The sequence below is a fragment of the Lampris incognitus genome, chromosome 13 (assembly GCF_029633865.1).
Source record: "Lampris incognitus isolate fLamInc1 chromosome 13, fLamInc1.hap2, whole genome shotgun sequence".
Taxonomy (NCBI): domain Eukaryota; kingdom Metazoa; phylum Chordata; class Actinopteri; order Lampriformes; family Lampridae; genus Lampris; species Lampris incognitus.
In genome coordinates, this window is record NC_079223.1 from 12960904 (window position 1) to 12980141 (window position 19238).

The 19238-nt window shown below is 44.7% G+C and overlaps 1 protein-coding gene across 1 annotated transcript in view; it reads left to right on the forward strand.

The window, feature by feature from the left end:
• Positions 1-6614: 6614 nt before the first annotated feature.
• The window catches only part of sertad2b (SERTA domain containing 2b), a 43141-nt gene continuing 30517 nt past the window's right edge, over positions 6615-19238 (forward strand). The window contains exon 1 of the mRNA XM_056291807.1: positions 6615-6844. The gene's annotated coding sequence lies outside the window, so the exon portion shown is untranslated. The remainder of the gene's footprint in view (positions 6845-19238) is intronic.

Sequence of the window (19238 nt, forward strand, 5' to 3'; positions counted from 1 at the left end):
TGCTTGGTTGGAACAAAGACCTGCGTCCACACCGGCCCTTTCTGGATCACGTTGCCAACCCGGAGGCCTCCCATGTTCCTGAATAGACAGACAATCCTCAGTTGGTCAACACACTTTCACAAATTGAACATTTCTGTAACAGTAAATGCATATATATGGGGAGAGGGGGGGGGGTCAGAGTTCCCACCATTTTTAAGAAACGTTTTCCATCACCTTTGCTTGGATGTACATGACAGCCATTGCTCACTGACTGTTATCATGCAGTATTAACTATCAGTAGAAACCTCAGCAGTCTCTAAAGGGGCTGTGTACCTTTCAGCTGGTCACTGAACACAGCACCCAAACATCACAAATGATGTGCAATTTCAGAAGCTAAAAATAAGCAATTTCAATTAGATTACACCATTTTCCATCTCAGTGGATAAAACATGGTTTTGAGCCTAACTTTTCCATTTTCCATGACCTCAATATTTCCAGAAAATTTGATCAATTTCATTATTTTTCCAGGGGTTTTCCATGACTTGGAAACTAGCCTACGTGTTGGGACCCTGATTATAGTCCTGCACTGGAGTCAGGATGGGTACATCCATTCCAGTCCATTGTCCCTTCGATACCTTGAACTGCCACCAGACAGTTTCTCCACTGTATGCCTTGAGTATCGCTGAGCACATCAGCACCTCTCACATGCCTTTCCACTACACATAAAGAAATTCACCATTCCTCATCCAGCACACAGTGCCCCTGGGTGCATTTCACCGAGTCGTTATCTGCAGTATTCAAGAAATCATTCCTGTTGGTCTCAAGGGGCCACAAACCAAGACCTGTTCTTGCAGGAGGTCTCCGAAAAGTGAAGAGCTTGTTTAGAAATTGTCCATGTAAAGTTTATAGCCTGGTGCCCAAGACGTCTTCACCCAGAAGAGTCATAACTTTAATACAGCTTAGCCTAGGGCTGGGCATAAACTCAATATTACAGTTTATCTTCTCTCAGTGGAATTGTGTCAGGATGAAATTCAGTTATTGTCATATCATTCATATAATGATACACATTTTTTATTCTAAATAACAAGAATCTATTGCCTAAAATTTATTAAAAAAAAAAGGTGTAAAATGTTTGCGGGAGTATTATTTGAAAACTAGTTTTGGTTTGATATTACACTTTTATTACACTTTCATTTTTGCAAATGTGAGCAGATACTGTCATATATAGCTATCATGTAAAATTCCCAATGATTTTATGGATGTTTTCCATATCGCCCATCACTGGCTTAGCCCCATTTCCGGGTGTAGGCACTAGTAAAAACTGCAGGACAAACAGGTTGTTGTGGCCCCATTTTGTCAGTCCGTCCATCATGTGTAGTTTGTAGCCACGCCTAGCCTCCAATGCAACAGTTTGTTCAACCACTGAAATGTGTTGAGGGGTGAAAATGAGTTCGACTATTTCCAGATAGAGGGGCTGGATTTTACTCAGGCAGAAAAAAATGTTTTTCCCCCACTTGTTATTCTTGGCGTTTTGAGGACATTGTAGCAGTGAAGTAGATGGGTACTAATGGTCCAGTAGATAGCTACTAATGGTCCAGTAGATGGGTACTAATGGTCCAGTAGATAGGTACTAATGGTCCAGTAGATGGGTACTAATTGTACAGTAGATGGGTACTAATGGTTCAGTAGATGGGTACTAATGGTCCAGTAGATGGGTACTAATGGTTCAGTAGATGGGTACTAATGGTTCAGTAGGTGGGTACTAATGGTCTAGTAGATGGGTACTAATGGTCCAGTAGATGGGTACTAATGGTCCAGTAGATGGGTACTAATGGTCCAGTAGATGGATACTAATGGTCCAGTAGATGGATACTAATGGGCCAGGAGATGGGTACTAATGGTCCAGTAGATGGACACTAATGATCCAGTAAATGGGCACTAATGGTCCAGTAGATGGGTACTAATGGTCCAGTAGATGGGTACTAATGGGCCAGTAGATGGGTACTAATGGTCCAGTAGGTGGATACTAATGGTCCAATAGATCTATGGGTACTAATGGTCCAGTTGATGTGTACTAATGGTCCAGTAGATGGATACTAATGGTTCAGTAGATGGGTACTAATGGTTCAGTAGATGGGTACTAATGGTCCAGTAGGTGGATACTAATGGTCCAATAGATCTATGGGTACTAATGGTCCAGTTGATGTGTACTAATGGTCCAGTAGATGGATACTAATGGTCCAGTAGATGGGTACTAATGGTCCACTAGATGGTTACTAATGGTCCAATAGATGGGCACTAATGATCCAGTAGATGGATTCTAATGGTCCAGTAGATGGACACTAATGGTTCAGTAGATTTCAGTAGATGGGTCCTAATGATCCAGTAGACGGATTCTAATGGTCCAGTAGATGGACACTAATGGTGCAGTAGATTTCAGTAGATTGGCACTAATGATCCAGTAGATGGATTCTAATGGTCCAGTAGATGGACATTAATGGTTCAGTAGATTTCAGTGGATGGGTATTAATGGGGTGGAGGGGTCTTTAGTGTATGGGGGGGGGGTACCCAACTCAGAGGAGATGGTGCCATTTGCACTGTATTGAAAAATGAAGTTTCTGACTCTCAGTTCTGATCTGATGTTGTCGTGGCAATTATTTATTTCCACTCTGACATTAAATGAGGAGCGAGACAACAATCTCTTACAGTACTGTCACACTTTAATATGTTAATGAACAGACGCACAAAGCATAGACACTTAAGTGCATGCCCTGATCTCAGTGCCCACTCCCTTTATACCTTGCAACCCAAACATCCCAATGGTATGAACCCAGAGTTTCTCCCTAATCCTGTTTGAAGGAAGTAGCTCATCTTTATTGCTGGACTGTCATCCTAATGGATAACAGAACTTACTTGCTAAAAGAGTTCAGAGGTCAGGACTTCCTTCGTCCTTATCTTCGAGCTTGTAATTCTCCTGGGCAGTTCCTTCAGACCTCGTTACACTCGAGTGAGCGTCCCATACATTCCTCTGCAACAGCTAACAGTTAACAATAGGCCTTTATTAGTTCACACGGAGAAGACACTTTATAGCACTACCTTTGATTTGGTACACATGAGCTTTAAGTGTCAATCCAAGCAATGTAAACATGGTATAGGTCAGACATGGTCAGAGATTAAAAGTAAGCAAACATCATATAAGGTTATATGTCAGACAAATTGCCTTTGCAGATGTCTAATCATCTGCAGCTTCAGATAGAGAGGTTAAGATCATGTAAAAAAAAAAAAGTCGACAATAAAAAACTAGATCAGTCACTGTGTAATTATTAAAGGGCCATTTGAAAAATCAGTCTGTTACAATTCATTATATGGATTAAGCTAATGTTTAGCAGCAAAGTTGGCCTTGCAATTGCACCACACTCTCTTTTCCTTCCAGGTTCCCTGAACATACAGCCCAAACTTCACACACCGAAGTCACATCTCAGCATCTGCAAATATGGATAAAATATGCCATTTCAGCAGGTCAAAATACGAGTTTATCACCAAATTTCACAATTTTGCGTGTCCATGCCTTGCTCATTTTACATACTCTAATGACTCGGGGGGGGGGGTGTCTTATTCCCTGGAGATCCATTGCTGATTTTGTAAACATCACCATAAATCTCATTTAAACTATAGTTTAGCATTTCTCTGTCATATTGTGGGGAGGAAGAGACAGTAGATCACATTTTATTGTATTATCAAAAATACAATCATCACTAAACAATGACTGATGCATTTCGAACAGCGATTTCTCTCTATTTTAGCAGACTGAGTAGCCATGAGTCATTTTACTAATGTCAAGTCACGACCACAGCCACCCTTTATGATAATAGACATATTACTTATGCCGCAGGAAGCATAGTTAGTAGGACATGGGACAAGCATAGCAAGACATACATATATACATACTATGGGCCACAACTTGATTAAACATGAAGCTTTTATGTATTAAAAGGGTGTTGTTGCAATTTCTTTTAGTTCAGCACGTTTGTGCGAATTATTAGCCGTACAATACCCAGATAAGAGCTTTATTTCAAATTGTGCACCATAGCAGGTGATAATTTGATCATACAGCTTAGAGAGGTGGTGTTGAACTGAAGCATCTTGCAATGCATGAGGATTCAAAGTATTTTTTAAGCTTTGCTCTCAACACCCTTTAAGCAGAATCATTTAAAAATGTGCATATATATATATATATATATATAAACCAGAGACATCCTCCAGTAAGCTGTGAAGTGGTAAATGTGTGTAAGATGTAACACTCGGGGGGAATAACAAATGCAGCCAGCATTAAAGAGAAAATAAGGAAGAGTTTTGTTCATTGATCACAAGGGGGGCCTATCAGCCATGTCAGCCTCCTGGGGGGGGGGAGTTCTTCCTCTTTTGGACTGCAGATGGCAGCACACATTCAGTAAGGAGCTTACATAATGCGTGCGCGTGTGCGTGTGTGTATTTCCTGCGCATGGCCAGCGGGCTGCGGAGCAGCTCAATCAGACCTGTACGGACAAACTTGATCTCATAGGAAAGTGGCAAAGGGAGACGGGGAGCTCAAGAGCTCGTCAGACGGACATCTAAGAAAGGTGGAAAAAGTTTATTCTTTGTGCAGGGGTTTTATTTCCTCGGGTTTAATCAGATGCACCCATCTGTCAAGGTCAGGGCCATTAGGTAGCAACAGAGCCTGCTCTGTCAAAGGTTACGTTGACAAAAACTGACAAAGCAACAAAAAGAAGCAGTAAGGGAGAAAGGGCAGTGGTCGCAATGTAAAACTAAAAACACGTGGTATAGTGCATTTCTCCATTGTAATATACATAGACTCGTTATTCCTGTAGAGGATTTGCATGGCCCATAATCCATAAATCTTATGCAGTGCATAGGTTTCTGCCTTGTAACATATTCAATACTTGCATACCCTGAGTCCAAATAGAAATGTGTACTGAGTATGGGGTAACATGCAATACTCCTAACACATCTCTCATAGCCAGACATATCTCCACACTTCGTGGCGAAAGGTCTGGCTGAACCCATTATCATTCTGGTATGGGGGGGGGAAACGCCCCTGGCTTGTTTGTATTACTTTCGACCAATCACGATCGTCTTGGGCGGTGCTAAGCCCAGGACGCAGCGACGGTGCCCTTGCAAAATAGTGTCGGGGGAACTTGTTTTGGTGGAACATTTGCACGTGGGGAGGCAAGCCCTGGCATGAAAATGACCAAAGCCCCGCAAAAGAAAACGCCACACGAAACAGCAGAAGACGTATGTCGACGATGTGATGTTAACTGTACCGATGCAAGGACAAACACAACTTGATCACTGGTGACCCAGGGGTGAAGCTTACCTATACTTCAGCTCTGCAGGCGCTCTCGACAATCGAACAGCTGCGCTAGCGGAACGCTATTAAACCGCCATCACAGAAGCTCGTGTGAAGTGGGACGGATCGATACATTGGTCAAGTTAATATCAGCGGCGCGTGCCAGAGTTAAAGGATGTGCCAAATCAACTGTCAGACGGGTAGTCTGGGCTTTTCCCAAGATGCCCTCACAAGTCGTTGTGGTCCTGCAACTGTAGTGAAATCAGATTCGATACATAGAGATGGATACTACATACATAATCCACACATACATACATGCATACATACACGCATGCATGCATGCATACGTACGTACGTGCATGCATGCATGCATGCATGCATACATACATAGAGGCTACATCTAGTCCCGTCACTGGTCTGACTGACGACTTGCCATTGTCAACGTGTAGGCTGCTAGCTGGAAGGCTGTTGTTTCATGTAGCGACAGGGACTTTGAAAACGGGAACACGCAGATAAGCGGAAGGGGAGGAGAATTCAAACTGGGACAGTCGGCCATGGCAGGCTTAAACCCGCTGCCTTCGTCAGACTGGATTCAAGGTGTATACTCCTCAGCCAACTGTCTGAAATGATTACAAAAGAGTGATTTCATTACAATGTTGACAGTAGCTGTCAGTTTAGAAACACTGCAACACTTGGGTCGGTATAGTGAGACATTTTGGCTTCTTTTTTTTTTATTGATGGTCCCCCCTCTATACAGCGATTCCTTTTAATGGATTAAGATAGGTTATGAAATCAATCAATCAATCAATCAACCAATGTAATAAATTCCCTTTGTTCGATTATGCTATTTAAAAGTCGTCCCACAATTTCAGACTGTTGATCAAAACCATGGTGTCAAAATTCATAAGAATAAAAGAATTTAATTTGTTAAGGCTTGTCTAAAGACTATAAGTACGTAGAAATGGTATAATAAGTACACAGAAACGAATATTTCTACTTTCTTTTCTGCCGTTGTGTAGTTTCGCCCCTTGACGACCAGCGCCGACGCTCACTTGCCATATTTGGTCAACGCAACGCGTTTCCGTACGTCGACGAAAGCGTCCCTTTAAACTGCACGCGGCGAGGACGGTGGAGGCCTTGCGCACGGCTCCATTGGCCCGCCGACGGTGCGGTAGGCGGGACACGACGTCATGACTCAGCGCCCTGAGTCACCGCTCGGCCTGTCCGTCAAACGGAATGACGCGCCGACGGTCCCGCTCGGCTGCTGCGCTGCTTCAAACGGTCCGGTCCGCGACACCGGAGACGGAGGACGGACGCCCCGGGTCCCTCTGGGTTTTCAGTTCATTACAAATCCAACGCCCGGGACCGAGACGAACGTTTTAAGGCGGTTAAGCGGGACGAAGCGGCAATGGCTGACTCGCTGAGAATTTAGACAAGACAGCTTTTTTTTTTTAATTTAATTTTTTTTTAGTTAGCTACTTTTTTTTTCAACCGTGCTGGACGAATCTGCCATAGAGGGTGAGTGTCTCCGACTACATTCAAAAACTCTTCTTCGTTGTGTTGTACGTGTTTCACCTATCGCTCCTAGGCTGTCATTCTCCCTCTCTGTCTCTGTCCCTCTGCTCGCTCTCTCTCTCGCGCTCTCTCTCTCTCGCGCTCTCTGTGCGTGCGCGCGCGCGCGGCGCGACTTTCCACGTTATGTCAACCCCTCAAACATCTCGACCAAAGTGGCCGGTCGCAGACACGACATATTCACCCGACACGTTTCTTTCAGACTCCTAAATTAGGGAAGCTCTTCGTGTTGTAGCCCTTACACACTTTCAGTCGCAGCATTACAAGAGGAGAAGGACATAAAAAAAAGAAAAGCGCAGCGGAGATCCGGAGGTTGGCCGCGGTGTTCTCTCATGTCGCCCCGGGGAAAGCAGGACACATTTGCCGCCGCTGCCGCCTGCGTTATATAACCAAGTCCCAGACTGACAGCCGTGTCCCTGTTCTGCTACCACACCACTAAACTGGAGGAATTATTACCGACTAGGACCTTTTCATGCACGCACATGTGATTTGCACACACAGGCATGCATGCACACACACACACACTCACACAAACACACACACACACTCACACACACCAAACTACAGGTTCTGCTTTATCTGGTGACCTTTGTCTCTCTCATGGCCGAGGTGCGGGGTGGTGCATCAGTCAGTCACTCTGCCACTCGGCCTCTTGTCTGACTAGGCCTGATCTGGATGAATCTGCTGCCGTCAGACGACTGTGTGGCTGCCGGAGCTTTGTCAGTGGGGGATTAACAACCAACCGGCCTTCTAATTTAACAGATTATCCAGATTAAGGTGCTGTGTTCCTCTGTGTTCTGCTTAATAGGGCTCAGATGCTGCAGCCCATTAGGCGGGTTGCCCAATCGGAACCTGTGCTCGCTGGCAACGGGCGGTACACAAAGATGTGGCGGTGTCGGGGCCGCTGACACTAAAGTCGATTTTAAGACAAATTATGTAAGATTCAAATCATCGCATTAATCTGACCCTTCCCCCCCCTCCTCGTTCCTATAGTAATTACCCTTGTATTGATTGGATTTGTTCATTACTAGTTTGCATGTGATTACAGACATGTTAGATTCTGCAATATCCCTCACCAGTGTTGCATGAGACTATTGAACTAAATGCTTGCAGTTGAAATAATACTTGACTGGCTGTCAACTAGGGGGATTTGGTGGTTTAAGAGTTCATTTTGTAAGTGGAAAGTTGTAGAGTTCAGTCCACTAAATAGGCGCCGGGTCAGCTGAAAATATTCTTTAAAGAAATTCCAAACTCATTGCTCAGATTCCATTTTGGTGGAGGTTGGACTACATGTAGAATAACGCTTAGGATCTGGTGCTTTGAGTTGTTTTTCTGACCTTGACACTGGATTGGTTCAGTCATGTGGTGTTTTTGATAGTGGTCACATTTTTTTTTCTTGTCAGTTTTTTATTTTAAGTATCTGGCCTGCAGGATGGAAGATCTGAGAGAGTGTGTGTGTGTGTGTGTGTGTGAGTGAGAGAGAGACATAGAGGGCAAACAAAGAGAAAAAGACTAAGTTTGTGACTGAAATAGAGCGAAAGAGAGAGAGCTACAAAGAAGGAGTGGAGGATTCGCTGTGAAAAAGAGGATCCACACTGGAGTTGTCCCTCAGCAGAGGTTTGAATAGCTTCACTGGATCACGTTCCCAACCTGGAACAAGTTTCGCCTCTAATGGACTTGTATATCAGTCACAGATGGTGTACAAAGACTAAAAATCTGTCACAGTCATGTTCTATGGAGTTAGAGTCACTCATCATCAAGTGCAGATGCTTCTTTCTACCTGCTGTGGGAATTTTCCTCCATTCATACTGATTGTTGTCTACATTCCACCGCAAGACGGAGCATCTGCTGCTGCCCAGAAGTTAGTGGTGTTATGGATGTTGAGAATTTGCACTCGGATTCGGTGTTGCTGATACTCGGTGACTTTAACCATGTCAACCTGAAAAAGACTCTACCAAGATTTAAACAGCAAATCCATGTCACCACTAGGTATGACAAAGTGCTAGATCATTGTTACAGTGTCATCTCTGATGCATTTCATTCCGTGGCTTGGTCACCCATGGGGCAGTCTGATCATAACATGATTTTTCTAATCCCCAAGTATTGTCAAAAATTGAAACACACAAAAGCAAATACTAGGGTGGTGGGGGGGGGAAATGGTCTCCCCAGGCTATGGAGAGGTTTAGTGATTGTTTAGATAGTACAGAATGGTCTGTCTTTAAGGAGTCATGCCAGGACTTAGACGATTACACCAATACTGTTGTGTCTTGCATCCATTTCTCAGAAACTGTGTGCATTCCATTCAAGACAGTGACTGTGTTTAGTAACAACAAGGCCATGGTTCAGCAAAGAGGTTAAAATGTTATGTAGGAAGAAAAACAATGTATTCAAGAGGGGCGATAGAGAAATCTACAAATTCATAAAACATGAATTTGAGCGGGCAGTGAGTAAGGCTAAGGCCAATTACAAACACAAGCTGGAGAATAAGCTCCAGGACAGGGACATCAGAGATGTGTGGCAGGAACTGTGGCAAATTACCAACTGTAAGGCCAAACACTCAACCTGTAATGATAACCCCAACTCCGTGATGAACTCAGTGAATTCTGCTGTCGTTTTGATAAAACCTCAACCTGCCAATACGGTTGGCTAAAGTGGAAGCCCCCCTGAGCCCACCCTTTTTGATTGGAGAGCATGAGGTCAGGTGTCTGCTGCGCAATCAGAACAGCAGGAAAGCTGCAGACCCTGATCTTGTGTCCTCAGCCACCTTAAAATTGTGTGCTGCTGAACTTGCTTCTGTTCTGACTTGTATTTTAATTGGTCTCTCAACCAGTGTAAAGTACCAGCATGCTTTAAATCTGCAGTAAGAATTACTGTGCCTAAGAAGCCCATTGTTAGCTGTTTAAATGACTATAGACCTGTTGCCTTAACATCTGTTGTAATGAAAGTGTTTGGTGGTATAGTATGTCAACAACTGTCCAGTGCTGTGCTAGTCAGTGGATGGATCTTTCTGTCTCCACTCTATCTTGCACCATCTAGAGGCGTCATCCATCTGTGCTTGGATACTGTTAATTGACTATAGCTCAGCTTTTAATACAATCATACCCACGAGGCTATATAACAAACTTTTGCAGCAAGGGTTCCATCAGTCTCTACGTCTCTGGGTCTTGGACTTCTTACTGGGCAGAACACAGGTTGTCAAATTCAACAGTAGATTTTCAAACTCATTGACCATTAGCACAGGTGCCCCTTGAGGGGTGTGTCTCTCTCCTATGCTCTGCTCATTGTACACCAATGACTGTATTTCACACACTGACACTGTAAAAATGACTAAGTTTGCTGATGATACAATACTGATGGGACTGATTTCCTATAATGATGACGAGACAGTCTCCTCTTTTGTCGACTGGTGTAGCAATAACAATCTGGAACTGAGCATCAACAAAACTAAAGAACTTTTAGTTGACTACCATAACAATCAGGGAGCGCTACTATCGCTGGCCATTAACAACCAGGTGGTAGAGAGAGTGGATCATTTCAAAGTCCTTGGGACTACAATCTCCTCCTCCCTGAAATGGGAGGACAATTTCACCACCATCCAGAAGAAAGCTCACCAAAGACTATTCTTTCTGAGGCAGCTTGGGAAATTTGGAGTGTCAAGGGTGGCAATGTTGCAGTTCTACAGAGCTGTAATAGAAAGTGTGCTCACTTTCTCATAACTGTATAGTATGGCAATTCTACAGCCCACAAGAAAAAACTGTCGGACAGAGTCTTGCACACAGCTCTGGCTCTGGACTCCATACCATTTCTGAATTACGCCATATTCGCATTCAGCAGAAAGGTTTTGAAATTTTAAAGGACTCCTCACACCCGGCCACCTATTCAATCGTCCCCCTTCGGGTAAAAGAATCCGCAGTATCAAGACCAGAATATTGCACTTCCACAATAGCACTTACCCTGCAGCAATCCACATCCTAAATGCTTCACTGATTGTACAAGTATAGTCTCCTTAAGCACATGCACTTTAATTTGTCACTTTAAGGGCATGGGACATAAGGTTGCATTAACTGAATTATAATTGTAACAGTATGTTTTTGTGTACACTCCTTGTATATGTTGAATGTTGTTATCTTTGAGCGCAAAGAAGCAAATTCTCAATTTCCCCCCGGGGATGAATAAAGTATTCTGATTTGGTTTCTAATTCTGAAATTCCAAGTCCAAAGGAATTGAATCAAGTGCAACTGGACTTGGTTATATATCCGTGAAGACGTTTCGCCTCTCATCCAAGAGGCTTCATCAGTTCGTGCCTTTCAGTTTGCGCCTTGATGAAGCCTCTTGGATGAGAGGCGAAACGTCTTCATGGATATATACCAAATCCAGTTGCACTTGATTCAATTCCTTTGGATAACAATGACCTGGATGAATGAGAACATTCACAGACACGAAATTCCAAATCAATTGTAAAGTTGATACGGCAATACATTTTTGAATCTTTGGCGGGGCTAACCAGCTGACCTCAGCCTCAGGCCCTTTGCTATGCTCCCGTGTGTGAATACTACGTTAAACAGCGTGGTATTCACGTGAACCTTAGCGTGAACATTTTGGGGATTGGAGGAGGTTTTCACTTTATATGAAATTCCTTAAATTCTTTATCTTTGGGGTCCTCGCAGACTAAAGGGCATGCCACATTTTAGAGTTAACTTATCAAATGCACAGCAGTATAGCAGTGCAGACATTGCTGGCAGTGACATGCTTAGGCGTCAGGCTAAGCTCAAAAAAAGCTCAAAAATGTAACGTCTGAATTTAAAGTTGGACTTAAATCTTAATCTAACAGTATTAACATAAATACTGAATTAACAGTATTTACAGGCCAACTTAAAATTTACTAATTTAACATTTAACACTTAAATTGTACAGTATTTACAGGGGTAGCAATAAAGTAAAAATGAGAATAGAAATGAAAATATATAATCCATCCATTATCCAAACCGCTTATCCTGCTCTCAGGGTCACGGGGATGCTGGAGCCTATCCCACCAGTCATTGGGCGGCAGGCGGGGAGACACCCTGTACAGGCCGCCAGACCATCACAGGGCCCACACACACATACACACTCACACCTAGGGACAATTTAGTATGGCCAATTCACCTGACCTACATGTCTTTGGACTGTGGGAGGAAACCGGAGCACCCAGAGGAAACCCACGCAGACACGGGGAAACATGCAAACTCCACACAGGACGACCCGGGACGACCCCTGAGGTTGGACAACCGTGGGGCTCGAACCCTGGACCATCTTGCTGTGAGGCGACCGCGCTAACAACTGCGCCACAGTGCCGCCCCAAAAATTTTCACCTTCAATTGTTTGCTACAGTGAGTCACAGAAAAATATATACGTGAAAGTGAAAGCATCGTGAAGGGCCCCACCCACCCTCCCCACATCCACGTCACCCTCCTACCCTCTGGCAGGAGGTACCGGAGCATCTGTGCTGCCTCCACCAGACTATGCAACAGTTTCATTCCTCAGGCTGTGAGGTTCCTCAACAGCCTGAACACTTAGACCTTCCATAAAATGACTTTTTGACTGTCTCACTCACTGTCCGTGTCAGGTGTGCTTGTGATGTTCAGGTCTGTGAAGTAATCCTGTATTTAATGCGCTTTTTTGTTCTTAGTATTCACTGTGTGTTATTTGTTTTTATGTGGCACGGAGGTCCTTGTGAAATGTAATTTCGTTCCCTTGTACGCATATAAGGCAATGACAAATTAAGTCTAAGTCTAAACTCAAAGAGGTTTGTCAAAACCTCACATACAGTCTGGTCCATAGGGTGGTATAACATCTGGCGGCCACGCTGTAGACCATGGATTTAGCCTCCAGCATGTAAATCCTTATTCTTTTTTGTGCAAACAAGTTGTCGTGCCAGTGTGTTATAATTGATTAGTAACAAGCTAGCTACAGTATCAGAGACAACTTGGTAAACATACATACTCATCACTCGGGGCCCTTTCCCTGAAAACTTCAGTTGCAACCTTTAATCCCAACGGCAGCCTTGAAATCAGATTTGTCAACAAGAATGTTCCAACAACTGTTTCTTGTGAACTTCATATGGCGTTTGTAGTGTCTTGTCTGTTGTAAGTCATGAAATCCTGAGTCAACATTAGCTGTGTGAAATTTGAATTAACGTTGTTCTGCTTTGGCGTGCAGGACTCTTATTGCCGTGCATATTTTTAAGGTCTGGTCTGAGTTTGTCATAGATTCTTTGGTATCCAAAAGGAAAGACCAAAACTGAGATTTTTGTGTATGTATGATGTGTTCGGCCCCATATCCAGCATCAGAATAAGCTGTGTGTGTGTGTGTGTTTGTGTGTGTGTGTGTGTGTGTGTGTGTGTGTGTTGCTGCTTCTCTGTACCTTTACAATGAACATTCTACACCAACCGTCTCTCCACCCCTCCAAGCACTGACCTCCTTCTCAGCGTTACATACTCAGGAAGCACCTTCATTCTTCATTCTCTCCCTCTCTCGCCCCTCTCTCTCTCTCTCTCTCTCTCTCTCCCTCTCTCCCTGTGACTCTTTCCTCTACCTTTTTCTTTCTTATCTACTTCCTTATTTATCAGAAAGGTGAGACAGAAGTCCTGTAGTCGTACATGTGTGCGTGTGTCAACTCTTGTCTCGCTAATGCATCGTGCAGCCTGGTGTTAAATCAGAAGAGAAAGTAGTTTTGCAGGTAATAGAGGCTGTTTTCTAACTGCGTTAGAATACAGAAATAGAACGTAGATGTTTTATGAAACGCTCATGATGGCTGGGAATTGTGCTTTTAGGAAACGTTGATCCATTTAGAAGCCAAATGTAACACATGTTATTATTGTGCAACATCCAAGTCAGAAAAGCTAATGACTGTGCAAAAGCATAGCGCTGGTTGCAGATATCCTGAGCAGACAAGACTAAACAGGTTCCTAGGATCTGGAGCATGTGTTCATGCATACGTGCATGTGTGTGTACAGGCACACACACACACACACACACACACACACACACAGGCAAACACAAACACACTTGCACACAGACACACAGGAGGATCGGATGTCAGAAGAGCAACATTTGCAGAGCTAGCCATAGCCTAGAGAAGAGAAGTATTAATAATGGATAGGCCCACCTTCAGAGAGGCAGAGAGGCTAGCTAGCTAGCTAGTTAGCTAGATGGATAGATAGATGGATAAAAGGAAAACACAACAGTGCATCGGTTGGAATAGCTTGTGTGCACTCCGGAACGTACTCATTGTGGACGTCAGTGTTTTGCATTTATTTCATTTTTATACGAATTCCAGACATGTTTTGGATGAAAAGGAAGCATTGAACAAAGTTGTTTTGTAATAACCAGTGCCACAATGGGACCTCTTGGTCGTTCCCTCCACTACGCGCACAAACAAGTGTGTGTCACAACAGAAGTCTCTGCAGGACTCCCCCCACCCACACACTTTTCCTTCCACTCTGTGTGTGTGTGTGTGTGTGTGTGTGTGTGTGTGTGTGTGTGAGAGAGAGAGAGAGAGAGAGAGAGAGAGAGAGAGAGAGAATATGCTGTTCAACGTTGTCGTCAATTACCTAAAAACAAAAGTTTGTGTGTTTTGGGGGGGGGGGTGTCCTAAATTCCAGTATAGACCATACACAATCGATATGTAAATATGCACCATCCTAGAAGGCCAGTGACTCCTAGACTCCTCACCCACCACACTGTATATTCTACTGTAGTCAACCAAATGTAGTCAAACCTTACTGCAACCCAAACGAAGAGACTTCTCTCGTGTTTGGTGTCAGCTTTGTAGTTTTCGGTGATTCGGTTTGTTGTAACGTCAAATCAAAACTTCCAGATGCTTTGATGCGTTACAGCAAGGCAACTGATGCTTAGGAGAGCAGTAGACGGTCCTGGTGAGTGAGCCGCATCTAATGTCATGCACATGCGGCGGATGCGAGCGTTGTTTCAGATGCTAAATTTGACAACGGTTTGACAGACGCGTTCATTTCCCCCTGGCAGCTTCATACTGGAAATGCTCGGCTGTCATATTTTTTTTTTGTACTGTTTATGCGGGTTTACTTGGCAGACAGTAAAACTTTTGCTCCCAGCGCAACTTGCATTTGAGTGGACGTCATGGCTGTCATGATGGTGACGTTAATAATGGGGTGGGGGAAAACCTCTTGTCAAGCTTTGACGCTAAACATGCATCACCGTACTCCCAGTGCCTGCTGGGATGTCCAGCCGTGAACTGTACTACTGTACTGTACTACTCCTACTTTCAGCTGTTTCCATCTCTTGCTGTCCTCTGCATCTTCCTCTGTCACACCAGCCTCCTGCATGTCCTCCCCTCACCACATCCATAAACCTCCTCTTTGGCCTTCCTCCTTTCCTGTTCCCTGGCAGCTCCACATTCAGCATCCTTCTCCCAATATACCCAGCATCTCCCCCCTCCACACATGTCCAAACCACCTCAATCTTGCCTCGTCTCCAAACCGTCCAACCTGAGCGGTCCCTCTAATATACTCGTTCCTAATCCTGTCCTCCTTCGTCACTCTCGATGAAAATCTTAGCGTGACTGGGATACGAAACAGGAGATGCTGACAGTGCAGTACAGTAAGTATGGGGAGCACTAACTGTAGGAATAGTATTGAGTTGGTACTAACGGTGTACAGCGATACGGTGTGGTTTGTAAGGACGGTGCTATGAGAAGAACTATACATGAGAGATGGAAAAAGTCAAGGCCATTGCACACCAAGGCCACATTTTTTGAGAGAGAGAGAGAGAGAGAGAGAGAGATTTGGCCCATGGCGGCTGTGTGATTATGGTATAATACAGTGTGTTATACAGTGCTGTGTCAGCTTGGCAGCGTCTCAGGTGGCTGATGTGTGTGTGTGTGTGTGTGTGTGTGTGTGTGTGTGTGTATCTGTGTCAGTGTGGCAAAGTAGTATTGGGGAGATTACTGTTTGGGTCTATGACTGAATGGCCATGCGTACAACATAATTTGGTGTTTGTGGGAAGCAAGTATGTTCTCAGGATATTCCCAATGTAATCTCACTCGCACACACATGTTACTGAATGAGTTGAAATCTGGCGTGTTGATGTGTGTGTGTGTGTGTGTGTGTGTATAGTATATTCCCAAATGTTGAGTTTCCCCTTTGTGCTTCAGATTTGAACTCTGTTAATGCTTTCTTTTAAGCAGGGCTGTAGTCAGCCTACTGTATGGGCTGGGTCTTTTTTCCAGAAAGTGGGCTTTTTTTTTTTATTCCAAGCACAGCATAGTAGGTCTACTTTGTGCCAGCTGGGCTTTCACCTACTGTGTCTACAAATACACGTCCTTAATAGTATAATAAAACTTGTAATTTGATAGAAATAATGGACATTTCAGGCTTAACGGCATCATATGCGAGTGACTATGAGCTTATTTTATTCCTTTGGTAAATGCTGCTCGGCGTCACTGGAAGAAAAAAAACACTTAAGTTGGATTTTTTTTTTAATTTTTTACCTTTTTGGGATCATTTGAATGCCCCCCCCCCCCCGGCTACACCCATGTTAAGAGCCACGAGAGATATGTGGTGTATCATGGAGCTATGGCATTGTTAATGGCATTGTCCAGCTAATTTCTTTCTTTCTTTTTTTTGGGGGGGGGGGGTTCCTCCTTTTTTTTTCCCCAATTGTACCTGGCCAATCACCTTGCTCGCCAAGCCATCCCAGTCGCTGCTCCACCCACTCTGCCGATCCGAGGAAGGCTGCAGACTGCCACATGCCTCCTTCCGATACATGTGGAGTCGCCAGCCGCTTCTTTTCACCGGACAGTGAGGAGTTTCAACAGGGGGACGTAGCACGTGGGAGGACTCCCCCATGTCCCCCCCCCCCCAACAGGCACCCTGACTGACCAGAGGAGGCTTCCCACCCGCAGACACGGCCAGTTGTGTCTGTAGGGACACCCGACCAAGCCGGAGGCAACATGGGGGATTCAAACCGGCGGTCCCCATGTTGGTAGGCAACGGAATAGACCGCTACGCTGCCCGGACGCCCCCCACTAATTTCTAACTTGGCTCCCCTGCTACTATTTTTCGTGTCGCCATCGGTGACCTAGCCAGCGTACTGCACACCTCCACTGTGTGGGCGTGACGTCACCTGCACCCTTGGCTGTATGTGGGTGATACTGATTTGTGGCGCTGTGCAGCCAGTTTGTAATTTGAATCCCCTATTATTCGTGTCACCACTGGTGAGCTGTCCGTTGTACACTTAAACTAATTGCACTCGACACGACTGTTGGCTATGATATGATCACTATCCTGCCCCCCTAAACGCCTGTGTGTGTGTATATATATATATATATATGTATGTGTATATATATATATGTGTGTGTGTATGTAGATATATATATATATATATATATATCAGCTAATTGCTGACTGTTGTGTACACTCCTTTTAGATAAAAAAGTCTGCCAAATGAGAAAATGTAAATTGCAATACAGTGACTATGATTAATGGTCCCGACTTAAATAATGCATCGCATGGAAGTAGTTTTTGTTCAGTTCGCTGCAGCGATGTTTACTGGTTGATGTGGCCAGTTTACAGGCTGCTTGGCTATCTCATTGTACTGCAGATTGTTCTATTCAATAATTCATGTGGAGGACAGCGAACACATCCCTCTGGTCTGCTGGCTAGCATGGAGGCACAGACCCCGCGCACATGCGTGTGTGTGTGTGTGTGTGTGTGTGTGTGTGTGTGTGTGTGTGTGTGTGTGTGTGTGTGTTGTTGTAGTATATTGGGTTTCTTTGTGTTTATTTGGAAGGTTGCTTTATGTGGTACTGTGGGGGGTTTTTTTTATGGGGGAGGTTAGAATGAGATTGGCAGAACTGACCCGTCTTGGGTGCGTTCAGACTGGATAAGACCGGAGTTGCGGGATGATTTTAGCTTTACTTGACCGAGCCTGGAGTAATTTGGAGTCACACGGCACAATTTAACTGGTTTCGACTGGACTGGTCTAGACTGGAGCAATCGGGACGAGACTCTGTTATAATCGACTAGTGTAGTGTGTAATGGACAACGCTGGACCGGACTGTTTATACGTCAATCAGAACCGGTCTGGGCCAGAATTGGGCTTTTCTTCACTGTCCCGCTGGCTCTGTCCATCCTTGCGGCGTGCTGGATGACAGAAGCTGTACACACCTCCGGGTTTTGTGTTGTTTTCCAGACAAGTCTTTCAGCATTTGACTCCCCCCCCAGAATAATTTGTTTGAGGTTCTTATTTGCCAGAACCACTTGGAGTAAATCAATTTTCTTTCAGGTTTGGCTTGGCTCGGCTCGGGATCCCCAAGCAACAAAAAAAAAAAAAAGAGAGAGAGCCGTAAACTGAATATTGAGCAGTCATTGCCCTGCAGCGTCTCCCGTCCTGAAGTGAAACTGTAAAACGTCCCTCTGCAAACAGCAGCTCCCCGACACAACTCTCCAGCTTCTGGGTCGGTGTTTCTGCTCCTTCAGCTCTCCCCCTCCATCATCTCCCTTTTTCTTTTTTTGAATTTCTCCCAACTATTTATTTCTCCTCCTGTTGTGTGTGTGTGTGTGTGTTATCTGCTGTGTTTAGAGAAGACGCTCCTCCTCCGACTCACCTGGAGAGGTTCAGACAGACAGACAGACAGACAGACACAGGGAGACAGACAGACAGACAGACAGAAAGACACAGACAGACAGACAGACAGACGAGACAGACAGAAAGAGACAGACAGACAGACAGACAGACAGACAGACAGACAGACAGACAGACAGACAGACAGACAGACAGACAGACAGACAGACAAAGAGAAACAGCACAGGAGTTTGATTTTGTCTCCACATCTCGCTGGCGGTGAATGGCACGCACTCGTTCTCATTGTCTCCTCGACAGCACCGTTTGGCTTCATTATATGGGCCAGGGGGGAGACAGACGGACAGAGGGAGGGAAAGGGGAGGAAATGCAGTGGGTGCCATGCGAGGGGGCTCCAGCCCCACAATGGTCACGGGCGCATATATGTACCTTACCTGCTGAGAAACCGGGGCGCCCCTGTCCATCTGCTGTCTCAATTTGCATGCCCCATTCTGTCTGTCTGCTATTCTCTCTCTCTCTCTCTCTCTCTCTCTCTCTCTCTCTCTCTCTCTCTCTCTCTGTCGCTCTCTCTCTCGCTCTGTAATTCATTGCCTATTAGTGTGCTGGGTTTTAACTGCTCTTGCTGCAGCTGATGTTGATGTCCAGGCTGAATCCTGCATCTTAAGGTCCATCTGCATCATGCAATTGTGCACAATCCGAACCCGCTGTGGCAAATTAAAGTCCAGACGGGTTTCATTACCGT